Consider the following 16,821-nt stretch of genomic DNA (forward strand, 5'->3'; position numbering starts at 1 on the left):
TGCAATCTCTCGTAGCTCTTTTGGCAAGACAAGTCTTTTGTCATCTGTATCTGGGTCATTTAGGTACAAAACCCCATGGATAAACAAGAATTCTTCCCTGTTCAGCCAATAAGATTTAAGCGCGGGACTAGCTCGGAACAATTCAGATGGATCTGGCTCCCGAATATCGTCTAACCATTCAATTATAACCCGAAGGTCTTCGTCAGACCATTGAGCCTGTTTTAGCTCATCTAAAGAAAAAACCCCAGCTATACAAGGTTCGATTGTTTAAACCTGGTAAGTCTGTTTCGTTACCTTTATCCAACTCGTCAATGTCGTCGTCTGTCTGAGTCACAAGCGTTTGTTTAGATCTGACCGGCAAAGGCCCTGTTTTCGACGTATTGTCAGCGGTATCACCATCCACTGGCTTTAGCGGAGCGTCGGAGTCTGTTTTCGGCACATCGGATCTACCTTGGTCTACTGCTGCATTATCCCTTGCCTTACCCCGGAAAGTAACCATGTTAACACCTACCACCCCATAGCAACCTGCAGGTTCTTCAGTTTGCCATGGAATGTTGTCGATTACAGACTGCAAAACTTCTATGTCGTCTTGACATACTGCACCAGATTCTAAATGCTGCTGAGTTGTGCAACAGACAAGAATCTCTTTTTGGTTCGAGACTGGCTTGCCACTGTCGCTGTTCAGGCTGTTTGAATTTCCCCAATCAATCCCGTAGATGTTTTCACCTGTGCACCCATGGATCCTCACAGTTTGACCATCGCTGGAGTGGCAAACAACAGCGGAAACCGTCAAAGCTGGTCTTGTCACCAATGGCAGTGCATCATCTACTTCTTTTTCGAAGACTGCCCAATTTGTTTCATGAGCCCTAACACATTATTGACACCCACCGCATGGTAAATTACCAGGTCGCACCCCGGCACTGTGACCTACGCATGTCCCCTCTATTGCCGGCATTCTGGACAGTGCATCCGCGTTACAGTACTAGTGCTCACGACCTGCCCAGTATTTCAACACCATATTATACTGAGATAGCTGTTCCAACCATCTCGCCAACTGACCTTGCGGTTCCCGGAAGTTTATATGCCATCTTAAGCTTGAATGGTCAGTCCTAACCGTAAATGATTTGCCTAGTAAATAGTGCCTGAACTGTCTTGTAAAAAAACAAAGAAAAATATCAAACAGGGAATGCCACGCACCAAAAACGTAGCCTCCTCAAAACGAAACCCCCAGCACGCAGACGCGTGCTACACACACACATACACACACACACCCAAAGCCAACACACAAGGACAAAACGAACAACACACACGCACACAAAGCCAACACTTAAGACGAAACGAACAAACAAAGGAACACAGTGGGGCACCGCCTTGGAACGGTCAGTGGCAAAAACACCACTGGGGAGCTTAAACCGGTTTATGGTGCACCTAACCTCACTCTTACCCCCACCATGTTCCAAAGACATGGGACAGTGTAAATAAAAGTAATCCCCTCCAGGTGAATCTCTTACACACGTAATGGAAACAAAAAGGCATGGCATGTAAAACACAAATGCTCGTGTATAAATATATAAAAAAACAAACCTTAAGAACCAAAAACGTATGTACTCAATGCCTTTTCAGAAGACAAAGCAACAAGAGAAACACCCTTAAGGGCCCGCCGAAACAGGCCAGAAGACAAATATCAAAACAGTTCAGTCCTGGTAGGATTTAAAAACTGCTTATCATAGAGTCCTCCCCCTCTTCCGTCAGACGCAATCAAAGAGGGAAGCGTAGTGTCCAACTGTAAACGGGTTGAACACTAAACATGCGGTATGTCTCAAAACAGTTGGGTCGTAACCTCTTGTAATAAAACGTTTGCTAATCTTTCCAAATACATTTGGAAAATTACCGTGACCCAAGATCTTACGAAGTTTGTAAACCATATCCCCATAAAAAAACGGGTTTAGAAATACCTTCTCGCAGAAGTGTCTTTAAATTACTATTGAATTTTAAAACTAAATCAGAATTATGATATTAATAAGATTTAACAAAATATTTACGCAATTTGTAATAACGGTAGCCTTGCTGAAGAAGTTTACCTATAATATATTGATTACGTCCATTGAAATGCTTGACATGACTACACGCTCTGGCAAACCGAATTAATTGAGAAATTTATACCCCATAAGATGTAGCCTGAGGTACACCCCCATCCAAATGGGGAAAATTTACGCACCACCGCCAGAAGTTCTTTCCTGGTTGTACAATACCGACGTTGCTTTTTTGTTAGAGCAAAGCTGCCATAGGCAATGACTTTTTCCATGCCTTGCTGCACTTGAATCAGTTCAGCTCCGATTGCATAGTTAGGGGCATCAGTGTCTAAAATGAATTCATCGTTGAGATTCGGCAACGCTAATACAGGTGGTGAAATGAGAGCTTGTTTTAGAGTCTCAAATGCTTCCGCCTGTTTCTCATTCCACTCGAACTGTTTTTTCCGAGTGACAGCATAAAGAGGTTCGGCAATTTGTGAAAAGTTTTTCACAAATCCCCTGTGGTAATTGGCCAGTCCCATGTTTCTCTCTACCTCCTTGGTTGTTTTTGGAGATGGCCAATCTTTCACTACTTTGATGTCAGTGACGGACATCTGCAAGGAATCACCTGTAACTTCTACGCCCCAGAAACTCAACCTCTTTCTGAAACAATGAACATTTCTTGGGTTTTAGTTTTAACCCATACTGTCTGAACCACTCCAGGACCACCCTCAAGTTTTGGAGGTGATCCTGGAAACTCGACCCTAGCACTAAAATATCATCTAGGAATGCCAAGACGATCTTCCATGACAAACCACGCAATACAAGATTCATGACACGCGCATATGTGGCTGGAGCTCCGCAAAGTCCAAAACCCATACGCACATGTTCATACAATCCGTACTTTCCGTTTTCTTCCGGTCTTCTTCCCGGATAGGCACTTGCCAGTACGCAGAATTGGCATCTAATTTAGAGAACCAAACACTACCAGCCAGCGTATCTAGGCAGTCATCCGCTAGAGGTAATTGGAAGACATCTTTAGTTGTAGCTGCATTCAAAGCTCTTAAGTCCAGGCACCAACGAACTGAGCCATCGCGCTTTCTGATGAGAACTGGTGCCGATGCCCAATCAGATGTGGACTCTTGAATAACTCCAGCTTTGAGCATTTTTTGCAAGTGGGCTTCCTCTTCCCCCGCAAAGCACGCAGGTGTGCGGCGCAACCTTTGTTTTCTAGGTTTAGCATCACCTGTATCTATTGTGTGCTCAATAGCATCAGAATGACCTAGATCAAATTCGTCTTTGGCAAAGACAGCTAGTAACTATCAACTGTGTGTATCATCTTCATTTTTTTCATTGTGTACTACCATACACGATAAATAATTATGTAAGAAAGTAAACAAAACAATCGTCCAAAATACAATTTGGCTTTAATGTCATTTAAATATTAGTATATGTTAAGTATAAAAACAGATGGTAGATAAATATTTAAAAAGAAATTGTTTGTTTCTTGCCAAAATGTATTTTGGTAATGATAATCCAGCACCTCTAAAATGGTGGCTTATTTACGTACTTCCATGCCAGAACATCTGAAATTCATTTCATTGTATTAATAATTCATGTCACATAAACATAAGAGATGTAAAGAACTAGTAGAAATGAATGAATGAATGAGTTGGGTTTTACGGCGAATCGACACAAAAAAAGTCATATATTGCCGAGAAAAAGTTAAATGGTCCTTCGGGATCATTGATTTCAACTCATTTAGATTTGAAGATTGAATACTGCTTAAGCCGGTGCTAGAGGGCGTGGACAGTGTTGCATTTTCCATTACTGCTCATGAACAGACTCAATCAAACCGAGTCTGCAATTTTCACTGTTTGCCTTGTTCTCGGTGCTTTCGAGGGATCTACCTTCCAGATTTTATTTACGTTAATTGCAAAGCATATATAAAACTATTAAAGTAAAAGCATATATACATATATAGTGTAAAAATTCAAATGCAAACATTAAAAAAGTGGTGAATAAAAATCAAATAAGGTTTAGATTTTATGATATATACCTATTTGTTTCAAAAACTGCAAAATTTTGTCGGCTGAAATTTGCTCGAACAGCTCTTTTAGCGATTCAACATTATAGTATGAATTGCGTTGTGAATCGAAGTCTATACAGTCTATTAAAATATGTTTGACATGGTATACATTCAGGTTGATCTTCATTGTTCAGCAGATACGAATGAGTCAACCGAGTATGACCTATTCGACAACGAGAAAGAACAACTTCCTCCCTGCGAACAGATCTATTTCCTTGGTGCCATTCACCTAAAGAAGGTTTAATTTCACGAAGTTTATTGAACAAAGCATTGTTCCATGAGGACTGCCATTTAGTTAAAATGTATTTGTTGATATTTGACCTAAAATCAGTATATGGTAATTTCAATTTAGATTGATTTAATGAAAGTGATTTCTTTGCTGCAGTATCAGCATCTTCATTTCCATAAATACCAACATGCCTAGGCATCCAACAGAATATGATGGATTTTTTAGTTCATGAACCCTGAGAAGATTGTTTTGAATGAGATGATTTTCTGTATTACGGTTGTGTATTGATTGTAATATAGAAAGTGAGTCGGAAAAGATGATAAACGTTTCTTCATTATATTCTGAAATAAAATTAAGGGCCAAATCAATAGCTTTTGCTTCTGCTGAAAAAAATAGTAGCGTTATTTGGCAAACGTAATCTTGATTGATGTAGATGGCTAACGGCTAACGGCGGCACATCCAAATGTACCACCAGAAGCTCTATCAGTGTTAGTATTTACGAAGTTATACACGGAATAATTTTTGAAAGCTATTTTGTCCGTTTCCTTTAAAAACGTTTCGCTAAGGCACATAAGCGAAGGATTATATTTTGATAAGAGAAGGAGAATTTCATTATAATTTGCTTTAAGTCCGCGACAATTCCACTGGATAATTTTACTTTCCATTTACAATAGTAAACAAAAATTGAACGACTGGAAATTTAAAGTATTAGTGTTGCATTGACTTAGGAGGTGGGAACCTTTTGATCTTCCCCTCCTTTGTGCTAGTTACACTGGACGGAGCAGATGATGGCGGATCGTCATCATCTTCCCCCGTCAACCGGTTCATATCAAGAGGGAACCGGTTATGGGTTTGTATGGGATCATTTGATCCCTTTCCAAACCCATCAGTTCTCAAGTCAATTTTTTGTTTGGGTGTTTGACTCACCCCACGTTGATTAGTGTTTGATGAAACGTTTTGTCGTGACGACGGCGTACCTGAATACTTAGGAACATTTTGTATAGCTGGTGGCAGTGTTGGTTTAGCAGCTGCCTTTTGAAGTTGAGATGCCTCTGAAGGTTTTGCTGGTACTTTAGGCTTTTCATTTGGTACAGAAGTTTGAGTTGGATTTTTTTGAGTAGTCACTGAATCTGTTTGTGTAAAGGCATCAATGCACTGTGTTGATTTGCTAGAGACAGATTTAGTTATTGATGAATAAGTTTGTGCGAGTGTTGGAGATGTAAATTTGACATTGGCAATTTGTCTTGCTTCTGGAAATCCAATGCCTTGTGTGAATTTGACATGAAGAACCTCTTTTTCGATTTTCCATGTCTTGCAATCACGAGACTTGGCTGAATGTGGCTCGTTGCAGTTCACACAACGCAATGGACGACTACAAGTGTCTCTGGTCATGAGAATGTCCATCCTGTCCGCATTTTGGGCAAGTGTTATCGCCTTTGTGCCCAAACTTAAAGCAATAATAGCATTGAAGAGGATTAGGAATATATGCAATGCACTTACATGGCCGGTTGTAATATGAAGTTCAGGAAAGTAAATTTCGTGAATGTGAGGCTTTCTCAACTTCAACAAGCAGATCACCAGTTCGCAGTTTTTTGACTGATTTCGGTGCACCAGCAATACCTTCGATGTTTTTTTCAATTATAAATGGCGAGAGGCTTGACATTTTGAATGTTTCGTCTGTTGACTGGATTAAAAGAAATCGTGGAAATGCCATGTTGGAAGTGTATGGTCGGTGAGGATTCTCACCTTCCGTGCCGTCAGAATCTGTTTCGGTATGCGGTCGTTTTTTATTTTGGTTTTCCATATTAAATGTTTAAAATTCGTCACTCGCAGCCCCCACCCGCCGCGGAGTCCAACAAGGGAACATGAAAACAGAGCGGATATCCAGCTCATACATGTTAGGGATACTGTAGTGATATACTCGGCCAGGTATTTTTCAATCTTGTTCATATCACCAGCTGTAATGCAGAAAAGCAAACATGGGATTCAAGGGATTGTTACTCTACCCAACCGATTGGCCCTAAGCCACCGCCTTCTAGGAAACATAGATTGAAGTACATATGAAAATATATTGTTAAATACATTTGTGTGAACGTAATATGAAGTTTATTGAGCGCAGTAAAATGTGACAATACAGCAGAGTAAAGACAGGTTTTGTGTAACGTATTTTGTTCCAAAGTTGTGTTTGTGAAAATATAAAAATTATCACATAAAGATGCAGTTTGAAATAAGCAATAGAAAATGTAAACGTAAAGGTGAGATTTCCTAGGGCTTGGCATGACTAGCCGATTGATCGTATCGGGCCAATACGACCGCCAAAACGTCTACACCGAATTAGAGGCCAAAGATGTGTATTGGCACACACATCCCGGGAAGAAGATGCGCACATGCAAACAAGTACGCATCATCTCCCCGGGATGCCATGGGGCACCTCAACATCCAGGACCCTCCTCTCCGGCTTACGGGCCGCCACCCACGGCAAACAGGTGGCTCCATTTTCGGGGGAGTCGTACCCCTCTGCATGGAGATACAGCCAGCATTTGTGTCCATTGGACACAGATTACCCTGCCAAGTTTTATCAATCTAAAACAACTGTAGTCTTAAAGAACTCATTTTCAAAAGGAAGCTGTATATTTTTTTATTACAAATGTATATATAATATATGAAATCGAACCAGGTATTCCCCATAGATGATGGGTAACTATACTTTTAACTGAGGTTTTGTCCAAAAACAGACATAATTTGTATTTTCAAGTGACGGCACAACTCAGTAAGGTAAATGTCCATTTACAATGCGTATCATGTTCACAAGCAGCTGCTCACAAGTAATACAACTATAATGATTATAGGAATCACAGAAACTGTCTCATCAGATGTATGTAAGTGTGCACTTAGAGCTTTATACAGTTCTTTGTTTCTTCAGAGGTGGTGCATTCTTGTATTCATCCTCACCATTGTTTACATTATCATTGTTCCTTTCATTATTATTGTTGATTTCATCCTCACTGTTGTTTATATCACCATTGTTTACATCACCATTGTTCTTTTCATTATTATTGTTATTTTCATCATCACTGTTGTTATCATTATTATTGATATCTTCATATTGCTGATCTGGATCCATCTGTCCAAACAGGTCCTGTGATGCCTGCAGTTAAATTTGTGTTTGAAGCTGGGTAGTCCTTTCCTGTATATTTTTGTGTTCTTTTTCCAAGTTGTCTATTTCAATAGTTGTTGTTTCCTGTAATTGCTTGTGTTCTCTTTCTATGTTACATGTAGCTAATTTAAACAAGAGCTTCCCATTTTCACCCAATGCCTTTGTTTTCTCACGTGCAGTGTTATTAAGTTTTTCTGTTAATGTATGTTCTTCATTCCTAAGGCCCTGTAGTTCTTGTACTGCGTTTTTATTGCGAATGTTTAGTGTCATTGCATTGCATTTAACCCTTCTAGCTAGAGGTTTTTCAAGAGCATTTGTTGCCTCTGGAATACTTTTATTTTACTTCAATTTATACGCATTGCCAAGAATCTGTAGTTCTAGATCTGAGATGTTGTCCAATATCCTTTTATCTTCCATGATTGTGTTTTAAATCTGAAAGTAGAAATGGATAGTTTTAAGAACATATCAACAGTTACTCGTATTTGTCACTCTGGAGGCAAGAGGTGTGACATGTCTCTTTCAGCCTTTTACATATTTCCACAGAGAATTAAATTGATGGTTATAATAGAAATGTATGTAGTGGAAATTTGCTGCAAGCTGCAATAGCCAGAAAATTGTGTTTAATAGATAAAAGGCAAAACATATTTGTTTGTGTATTGCCATTATCATGCACTGTCTTTGAAATTCTGAAAGCACTAGTATGTTTTAGACGGCAGTGCACTTCTGGGACAGCAATGTAGAATAAAGAATGAAATTACAAATGTACTTCTTTTAAGCATTTCATAATTTAAATTTTTGTATTAATATTACAGATGTACTCACCTGAAAAGTAGTTTTATGAATGCAAGTGTACTACCCGCATCTGGAAATCTTCGTAAAACATAATTCACCAGGATATTCTAAGTCCGAACAGGGACTTTATTTGGCTAAAATGCCTGTCAGAGTTATTGGATTTGATGCTTTCTTCTAGTTCAGTAGAAACACATGTGGAGTTTCAAAATAAAATCTGCTTTAGTTTTGTAAATAGTTACTTGCGTGTAAAACTTTAACCAGGATTTTCTAAGTCCAAAAGGGGCATAATTTGACTAAAATACATGTCAGAGTTAAGGGACTTGATGCTGTCAGCTAGTTTTATTACCGCGAAGACACATGTGAAGTTTCAAATCAATATCTGCTTAAGTGTTTTAGATAGTTACTTGCATGAAAAACTTTAACCAGTATTTTCTAAGTCCAAAAGGGGGCATAATTTGGATAAAATACATGTCAGAGTTAAGGGACTTGATGCTGTCAGCTAGGTTTATTACCGCAAAGACACATGTGAAGTTTCAAGTCAATATCTGCTTTAGTTTTGTAGACAGTTACTTGCATGTAAAACTTTAACCAGGATTTTTTAAGTCCTAATGGGGGCATAATTTGGCCAAAATACATGTCAGAATTAAGGGGCTTGACCCAGTTAGGTCGGTAATTGACGTAGAAAAGGAAGGAATATGTTTCAAAGGCGTATGCCTTTAAATAATAGCCATATATACTTGCATGCAAAACTTTAACCAAGGTGTAACGCCGACGCCAGGGTGAGTAGAATAGCTAGACTAATATTCTTATAGTCGAGCTAATAATCCAGTGCGTTCAAGCAAAATTAATCAAAAATATAACAATTAGTGCCGCAAAGCAAACAACACCAAGTCAACTGCAGATGAATTGTTTTTAGAAAAGGCACGGTTTATTAACATATATCTAGAAATGCCATTTTAATCAGTTCAGGTAGCAGGTGTTCAAAACTGATCACTTTAAAAATGCTTTTTGTTATGGATTATTATCATATTATTTTGCAATAACGTTTAAATAATTTGCGATAAATCAACTGACATTTTTGTTTTCTCTATACAACTATATAAATTGAAATACGATTGTCCGATAAATCATTAATTTAAGCTAAGCTACTCGTTAACAATTGGCTTTTTATGTCGAAAAGTACAATTTAAAGGAAAAATATTAACAGTTGATATGGTGGCAAGAGTCTGCCACGAGATAGCTAGGTAGCTATGAGGCTGCTTATAATATACGGAAACTGACTACGCAGCAGAATAAAGAGAAAATAAAACCATTTGTGCCTACGAAAAATAAAAGAATTTATTTTAAAATAGAATATAATTATATTCTTTTGTTATTATATGAGGGTATCAAATAATCAAATGCCAGAGATACTTTCCCATATAGTTTAGAAGAAGAACATTTATAACACCATAAGCATGACTAAAATATATTTGCTGTTATACTCGTACATATTCAGCGTGAGAAAATATTCTACAATATCAATTAAATTATTTAATGTCAGTGAAAACAAAATGTGAAAACTAAATAAAAAATCATAACTATTTAATGTAAATAGCCGAGGTGTTCAATCTGGACATAATGGTATACCTAGTAACGATCGGATGAGAATATCATTGTGGGTAGAAAGCAATCTGTTTATTTAGCTTTGTACTGTAAATATGCCCTTTCCATCATGTCATCAGAAATGCTCATATTTTCACAAACTATTATGTACGTTTCCATTTCTTTGATTTTTCCATCTTTAATGCCTTCCAAATATAAGTAACTGTATGACAACGTTTTGAACTGGTTATATTGTCGTTAATTGAAAATATCATTGTATCCAATGTTGCTTCCCTTTTTGGCACCAACCACATATACAATGTAAGTTTATATGCAATGCATATCATCTCTTCGTATAACTGATTTATCTGCTTTTAACATAACATTAAAAACTGTTTGTAACTTTAAAAACTAGTTTCTTTAGATTTGTTTTGTTGCCAACAAGTGATTGCAGAGAAATACTCCGGACAAAAATTGTACTATAATAGTATAGTATTTTGCGAATCTTCATAGGAACCTTCATTATCTAGAGGAGATCCACATATTTTCCTCATGGTTTGATCGGATGTTTTTTGTTGTTTTTTTTCACCGTGTTATTGCCCTATAATTATTCGACGGTAGTATAGTATAGTACAATTCTTGCCCGAAGGATTTCTCAACAATCACTGGTTTTTGGAATTTTGCAAATCTTCATCCGAAGCGTCACTATCAAAACGAGATGCGCATATTGTCTTAAGTGTTTCGATCGGATGATTTTTCATCGAGTTATTGCCCTTTAATTATTCAACAGTAGTGTACAATTGTATAATTTTTGGCCAGAGTATTTCAGCAACAACTGGATAGAATTTAGGAAATCTTCACAGAAAGATTTACTAGCAAGAGGGGTACATGTTCCGGTATGTCGGATTGTTTTTCACCCAGTTATTGTCCTTTGAATATTCAACAGTAGTATACTATAGTACAGTTCTTCTCCAGAGTATTTCTCAGCAATCACTGGTTGGAATTTTGTGAAACTTAACAGGAGGTTTTACTATTATAAGGAAATGCGCATATTTTCTTTATGTTTTGGTCGGATGGTTTTTCGTCCAGTTATTACCCTTTATCTCAGCAGTAGTATAGTATAATACCATTCTTTTCAGAGTATTTCTCAGCAACCACCAGTTGGAAGTTAGCCTTACTTCATAGAAAGGTTCATCATTAAGAGGAGTTGCGCATATTATCTTCGTGTTCCGGTCAAACGATTTTTAATTCAGTTATACGCATATTATCCTAGATGATTTTAACTGATTTATTGCCATTTGATTACTGAACATGGGTAAACTATAATGCTATCATTTCTAGGGTTTTTTTCTCAGCAACCACTGCATGAAATTCAGCAAAAATTCGTTGGATGCTTCATTCTTAAGAGGATGTGTGCATATTTTCTTCATTATCCATCGGAACGATTTTTTGATAGGATATTGTCCCTTGATCATTCAACATCACTTGAGTATAATATGTGCCCATTTAGAAAATTCCACTTTTGTTCTTTTAACATCGGTTTTACCAATATTTGCTTGTTATCTCAGCTGTAACAAGAACATTCCTCTTTCCTACAAAGTGAATTATCTAATAAGTTGTGTGAAAGCATTTTATACAAACGAGACTTTCTTGTTTGCAGTATGCCATATCAGATGTTGTCACATCATCTAAATCTAAGTAACGTAATATTGAACAATATAACCATTTTTTTCTGCGTCAAAATTAAAGTTAAACTGTGTTAAATTTCGGCACTTAGCAAACGAAATGTTTCTTGTATATACACAGTATATTGCTAGTATATAAATCTAGTATAATAAAATTTGTAAAGCAAAGAATGCACCCAATCAGAATAACAGCAGGCTCGGTTTGACTGAGTCTGTTCACGAGAGGTAATGAAATGTGCAACATCTCTCACGCCCCTAGCACTAGCTTCATCAGAACTCGATTACATATATGTTGAATGGACTCCATGATCCCAAAGGACTAGAAAATATAACAACGCTGAATCCAGGTACGGGGAAACTTTTTACAGGCGCCACACGGCACCTAAAGATAGGTGTAGCAGACTCGGTTTGCTCAATCAAACCGAGTCTGCAACATTTTCGTTTTTGTCGTGTTGAACGACCTGTGGAATTTCCAGTTTTTCTATTCTGTTGATTAAGTATGTTCATAATAATAATAATAACAATAATAATAATTGCTAGGTAATGTTGCTGTCACCTCCTACACATCAAGTACAAAAAGACAAACACGTTTTTCAAAATGAGTCTGCAATTTTTACTGTTTGCCTTGTTCTCGGGGCTTCCGATGGAACTACTTTCCAGATTTTATTTATAACAGCGGGTGTTAAGTGCTGTGTGACGGCTGTAAAAAGGCGCCCGACTTCATCTCAGTGTTGTTATATTTTCTGGTCCTTCGGAATCATTGATTTCAACTCCTTTAGATTTGAAGATTCAGTACTGCTTAAGCCGGTGCTAGTGGGCGTGGGCAGTTTTGCATTTTCCATTATTGCTCAAGAACAGACTCAATCAAACCGAGTCTGCCATTTGCACTGTTTGCCTTGTTCTCGATGCTTCCGGGGTATCTACTTTCCAAATTCTATTTTCAACTAACAAAGTCATGTTTCTCCCAGTTTCTAGCATAAATGTGACACCACTCGCCACATAACCACATTTAAAGTTGGCAAATGCTGCTTTATGAGAGAGACAAAACACGGTACAGTATTTTAAGTACAATATTAAGTTTTAAAAAGACAGATAAAATGAAAAGGCAATGGTAGATTTCCTGTAAGCACAGAACACAGCAAGCAAATCCAGAGTATTGCAAAGTAGACACAAAATTATAATAAACTGTAGTGGAAAGATATATCAGACGAGTTGCTTCAAAAGTCCATCAACAGATACATTTATGCAATATATGAAATGGTGGGGTAAAAAAAGAGGGGCGGGGATGATTGCGTGGGGTGAGTGGATTGTTACAGTGGAAAAAAGCAGAGATAAACATTTAATAGGTAAGTTCCTAGTTTGTTTCTACCACTGCCTCTTGAATATGGCGTAAGTTCTGGTTAACTATTTCGTTAGTCATTTTCGTATTACAAATATTTCCAAGGGCAGATAACTCTTTTTCAATACCAGTGACCTATGATATTTATTGCATGCCATGGATTGAAAAATAGCTTTTTATGTTACCTTAGCTACCGTCGTTTATAATTATGACCGAAAAATTGTTGAAAATGACGTTAAACCCGAACACACACACAAAATTTGCAAAGTCGTTGCTTTACTGATAACATAAGCAAAACAAGGTTGCTACGTACGAAAATAAAAACCCGATGTAAATGTAACAAGAATGACAAATTGAACTGAACTTTGAGAATAAATTACTATTTTAACATTTAGTGCTTCCTACGCCATTCAAATTTAGAATCGTATGCTCCTTTCCAATCTTTTCATCGCATTAAATACGCTACCAATTAACCTTCTTAAGAGAAATATATATGACATTTGAACAAACTCGTGATGAAACTAACTAGTGTAAGGCCACGACATTTTGCTATTTCTTTTTTCTTCAGCCGATAAATGAAATGGCGTTTATCTAAACAAATAACTACTTTACCGTTCCTTTGCAGCTTGAAATTCCGTCGCAGTTCTGTTGACCGCAAACTAAAGCTATTGTCACATAAGGATGTGGTTAGCAAGACATACGTGGGTTGAGGTGCGAGAGGAGTGTATATCAAGTACTAAAAACTTTCGTGTTTTATCAACTGTGCATTAAATAAGAATGTGCTTTTGACAAACTTTAAAATTAATTAGGTCTTTAATTAATACTGATTTAAGTAAGTTCGATTAGGATGAAAGCGTAAAGCTTGTTTGAATCACTCTTGAGACCGTTACTAGCGTCATATGAGGAAACTACTTAGTGACCCATCCAGAGTTGTTATGCTGTCGACATGTTAACCATTTCTCAATCCTTTCCTTCATACTCGGCTAAAAAGTTGCAACTACTGGACATAACAATAGATATCTAAATTGATATATCTATGCTAACCGAAATATGTACCAATAATTAAAATAGTAACACCAATACTAGCCGAATTTGTGCTTTCCTCAAAACTTTTCAATACTGCAGTTATAGTCACAGTTCTTAATGAATCCCACGAAATCATATCCTTCGGTTATGCACATGTAACCCACTGAAACATCTGTCTCGGTGATTCACGTGTAATCAACAGAAATATCTGACTTGTTGGCGCACATGCAATAAACTAAAATATCTCTCTCGGAGATACGTATGTAATCACCAGACATGTCTGTCTCGGTGATGCACATATAACCAACAATAATATGTGACTAGATGATGCACATTTAGTTAACAGAAAAATCTGCCCCGGTGATTCATATCTAATCAACAGAATAGAAAAAGTGGATCGCTTAACACAACAAAAACGAAAATATTGCAGGCTCGGTTTGATTAAGCCTATTCGTGGACGGTAGTAGGAAACATCTTTTTGGATGATGCAGATATAACCAACAAAAATATCTGCCTAGATGATGTGCATTATCCAACAGAACTATCTGCCTCAGTGATGCACAAATGTAATCATACTCGTGTGTAAGATGTTAATTGTATGTTTTTTCTAAAAGTCTTTGGTAGTCATTTTTCATATGTAAAAACATCTCTGTAATCCGTAGTTATTACACTTTTTCCTTAATATTGCATGGCAAGCCTTTAACTGACAATGAAAGCATTTATAAAAAGTTAATATACGGCTGAGGTGGGGATTTTAGCATATCTAGTGCAACCATAGGCCGGTGTCAATTATGAATTATGTTCGCTGCGACCATTTATTAGATACATTACTGACATCTTTTAAACGCACGGTATCCGCAATGAACGGGACATGTCTAGATAGTAAAACTTGTTCGGATATCACCTGATTGTGTATTTTTTATTGTAAATTATTTGTTATTATTTATAGACAGTTGAATATAGAGTACTTCAGTTAAAACTGCATTTTGTTCACATACTAGTCAATATTTTACGCTTATAAACATTGTGATCAAATATGGTAAACTTTGGTAAAACTGCTAAGTTACAGAGATGACACTTTTCGAAAAATGAGTAATTCAAGGACAGAAACTCCAGAGGACCTAAAAAGATCCAGCTCATTATCGCACTTGACCGCGGTATGTCGTGAAGAAGAAGAATCATAACTCCCCGAGTTAGAGAGCGACCAAATTTTGTGGAAGCCGCCCGCCGGAAGAATTCTCGTAGAAAGTCCCGTTTCAACGGCATAATGAGTTGCAAATGATATAAAACATCTAAAACTTTTTTTTTTAATTGCGAATCACTGGAAAAATATTCCATGGACTGCCTTAGTGGCGCATCTTTAAATCGTGAAACACCGGGTCATTTAATGTACCTTTATCTGCATAAACTTCTATAATGTAGCAAAGAGATATTGCTAATGGACCCTCTCCGGTTATCCGTAGGCGTAAACTTGCGGCAGCAGATGCTATAATGCGGGTTGTTTGTCTAAAATTTGATTTGTATGATCAATTAGTTCTGCAACATGAAATAATTAGTGGTATATAGACTCTGCCTGCAGATATGATGATGCCTTTAAGAGTGTAAGGAGATGTAATCTCAGAATGTATGCTGTCACTGGAAATTGTTCTTTAAGATTCATCAGATGGGTGTTTTAGGTTTAACTTGTCTAGCAGTAACGTTATAATAATGTAACGCTTAAATCAAATTGTCTGTAAATCCCAAATTATATTAGTCTAATAGGAGCTTTTAGCTAGCTGTCTGAGTCATAAAATGTACATGTAATCTAATTATGATATGAATTTGTGTTTCAGTCCATCCACAGAATGTCACAGACAGGAAAAAGAAACTAATGTAAAATGTTTGACCGCTTATTGTAAACTTGATCTTTGAGCTGACTGATCTTGAGATTTAGCATGCGAATCATCTCAGTAACGTTAAAAGATTTTGCCAAGTAATTTAAAAATCCATTCAGCTATGGCAAAATTAATGACAATAAACAATATTATGTAAATCTAACATTCCACCGTCATTAGATTACTTCTCACAAACATTAAAAACTAAAAGCAATAGCATAATTTACAGAAGAAGTATGAGAGACTTCTACTTTAACGAAGTAAATGCCCAATTTATAATACAAACCGTACACATGATATTTCTTAGCGCAATACAATTTTTACTTTGGTCAAATAATAGGACAGAATGATGAACAAAGTGCAAACCTTAATTCTATAAAACAAGCTTTCAAGCAGTAGGTGGTCATAGCGCTAGATTATTTGATTGATGTTACAGCCGCCATGGTAACACCACGTTAATTTGGTTATTTTTTTTGTGTGCAGAAATATGCACAGAAAAGACTGACATTTAAATTGGCAAATAGTTCTTTTTTATTGTGCTAGTTCTTCAGTTTTTCTTGAAGAAACGGTTAGGCAAAATACGTAATTCCTAACTTCCATATGCATAATGTCATTAACAATTGTGATATTGAAAGTATTTTGCAAATTAGTATAAACCTGTTCTTCACGCAAGATGTATTTTTCTTCCAATCCCTTAATATCTCTTTTTCTCTCCCTTCTCCCAGTTTGTGTCTGAAAATATTATTGCACAATTTGTTTGATCCATCAGAGTTCGGTTTTTGTTAACCAATGCTTCACCCTAGGAAAGTAGTCTAAAATTGTGCCACTCAGCCATGACATGTAGTCATATGCATATATATAATGCATCACAATGTAAATTTAAGCTGAACTTTAACGTTTTTGAACCCCATAATTGCGTATTCCGTAAGGCCATATGCTAAAGCCCGATCACATATATTTCTGTAATACATTGAGTGCTGAAATTTACATTTTATTCTGTATATTACCTTGTGACAACAACCGTTATTTGACGT

This window comes from Mercenaria mercenaria, chromosome 7 (assembly GCF_021730395.1).
Source record: "Mercenaria mercenaria strain notata chromosome 7, MADL_Memer_1, whole genome shotgun sequence".
Lineage (NCBI taxonomy): Eukaryota > Metazoa > Mollusca > Bivalvia > Venerida > Veneridae > Mercenaria > Mercenaria mercenaria.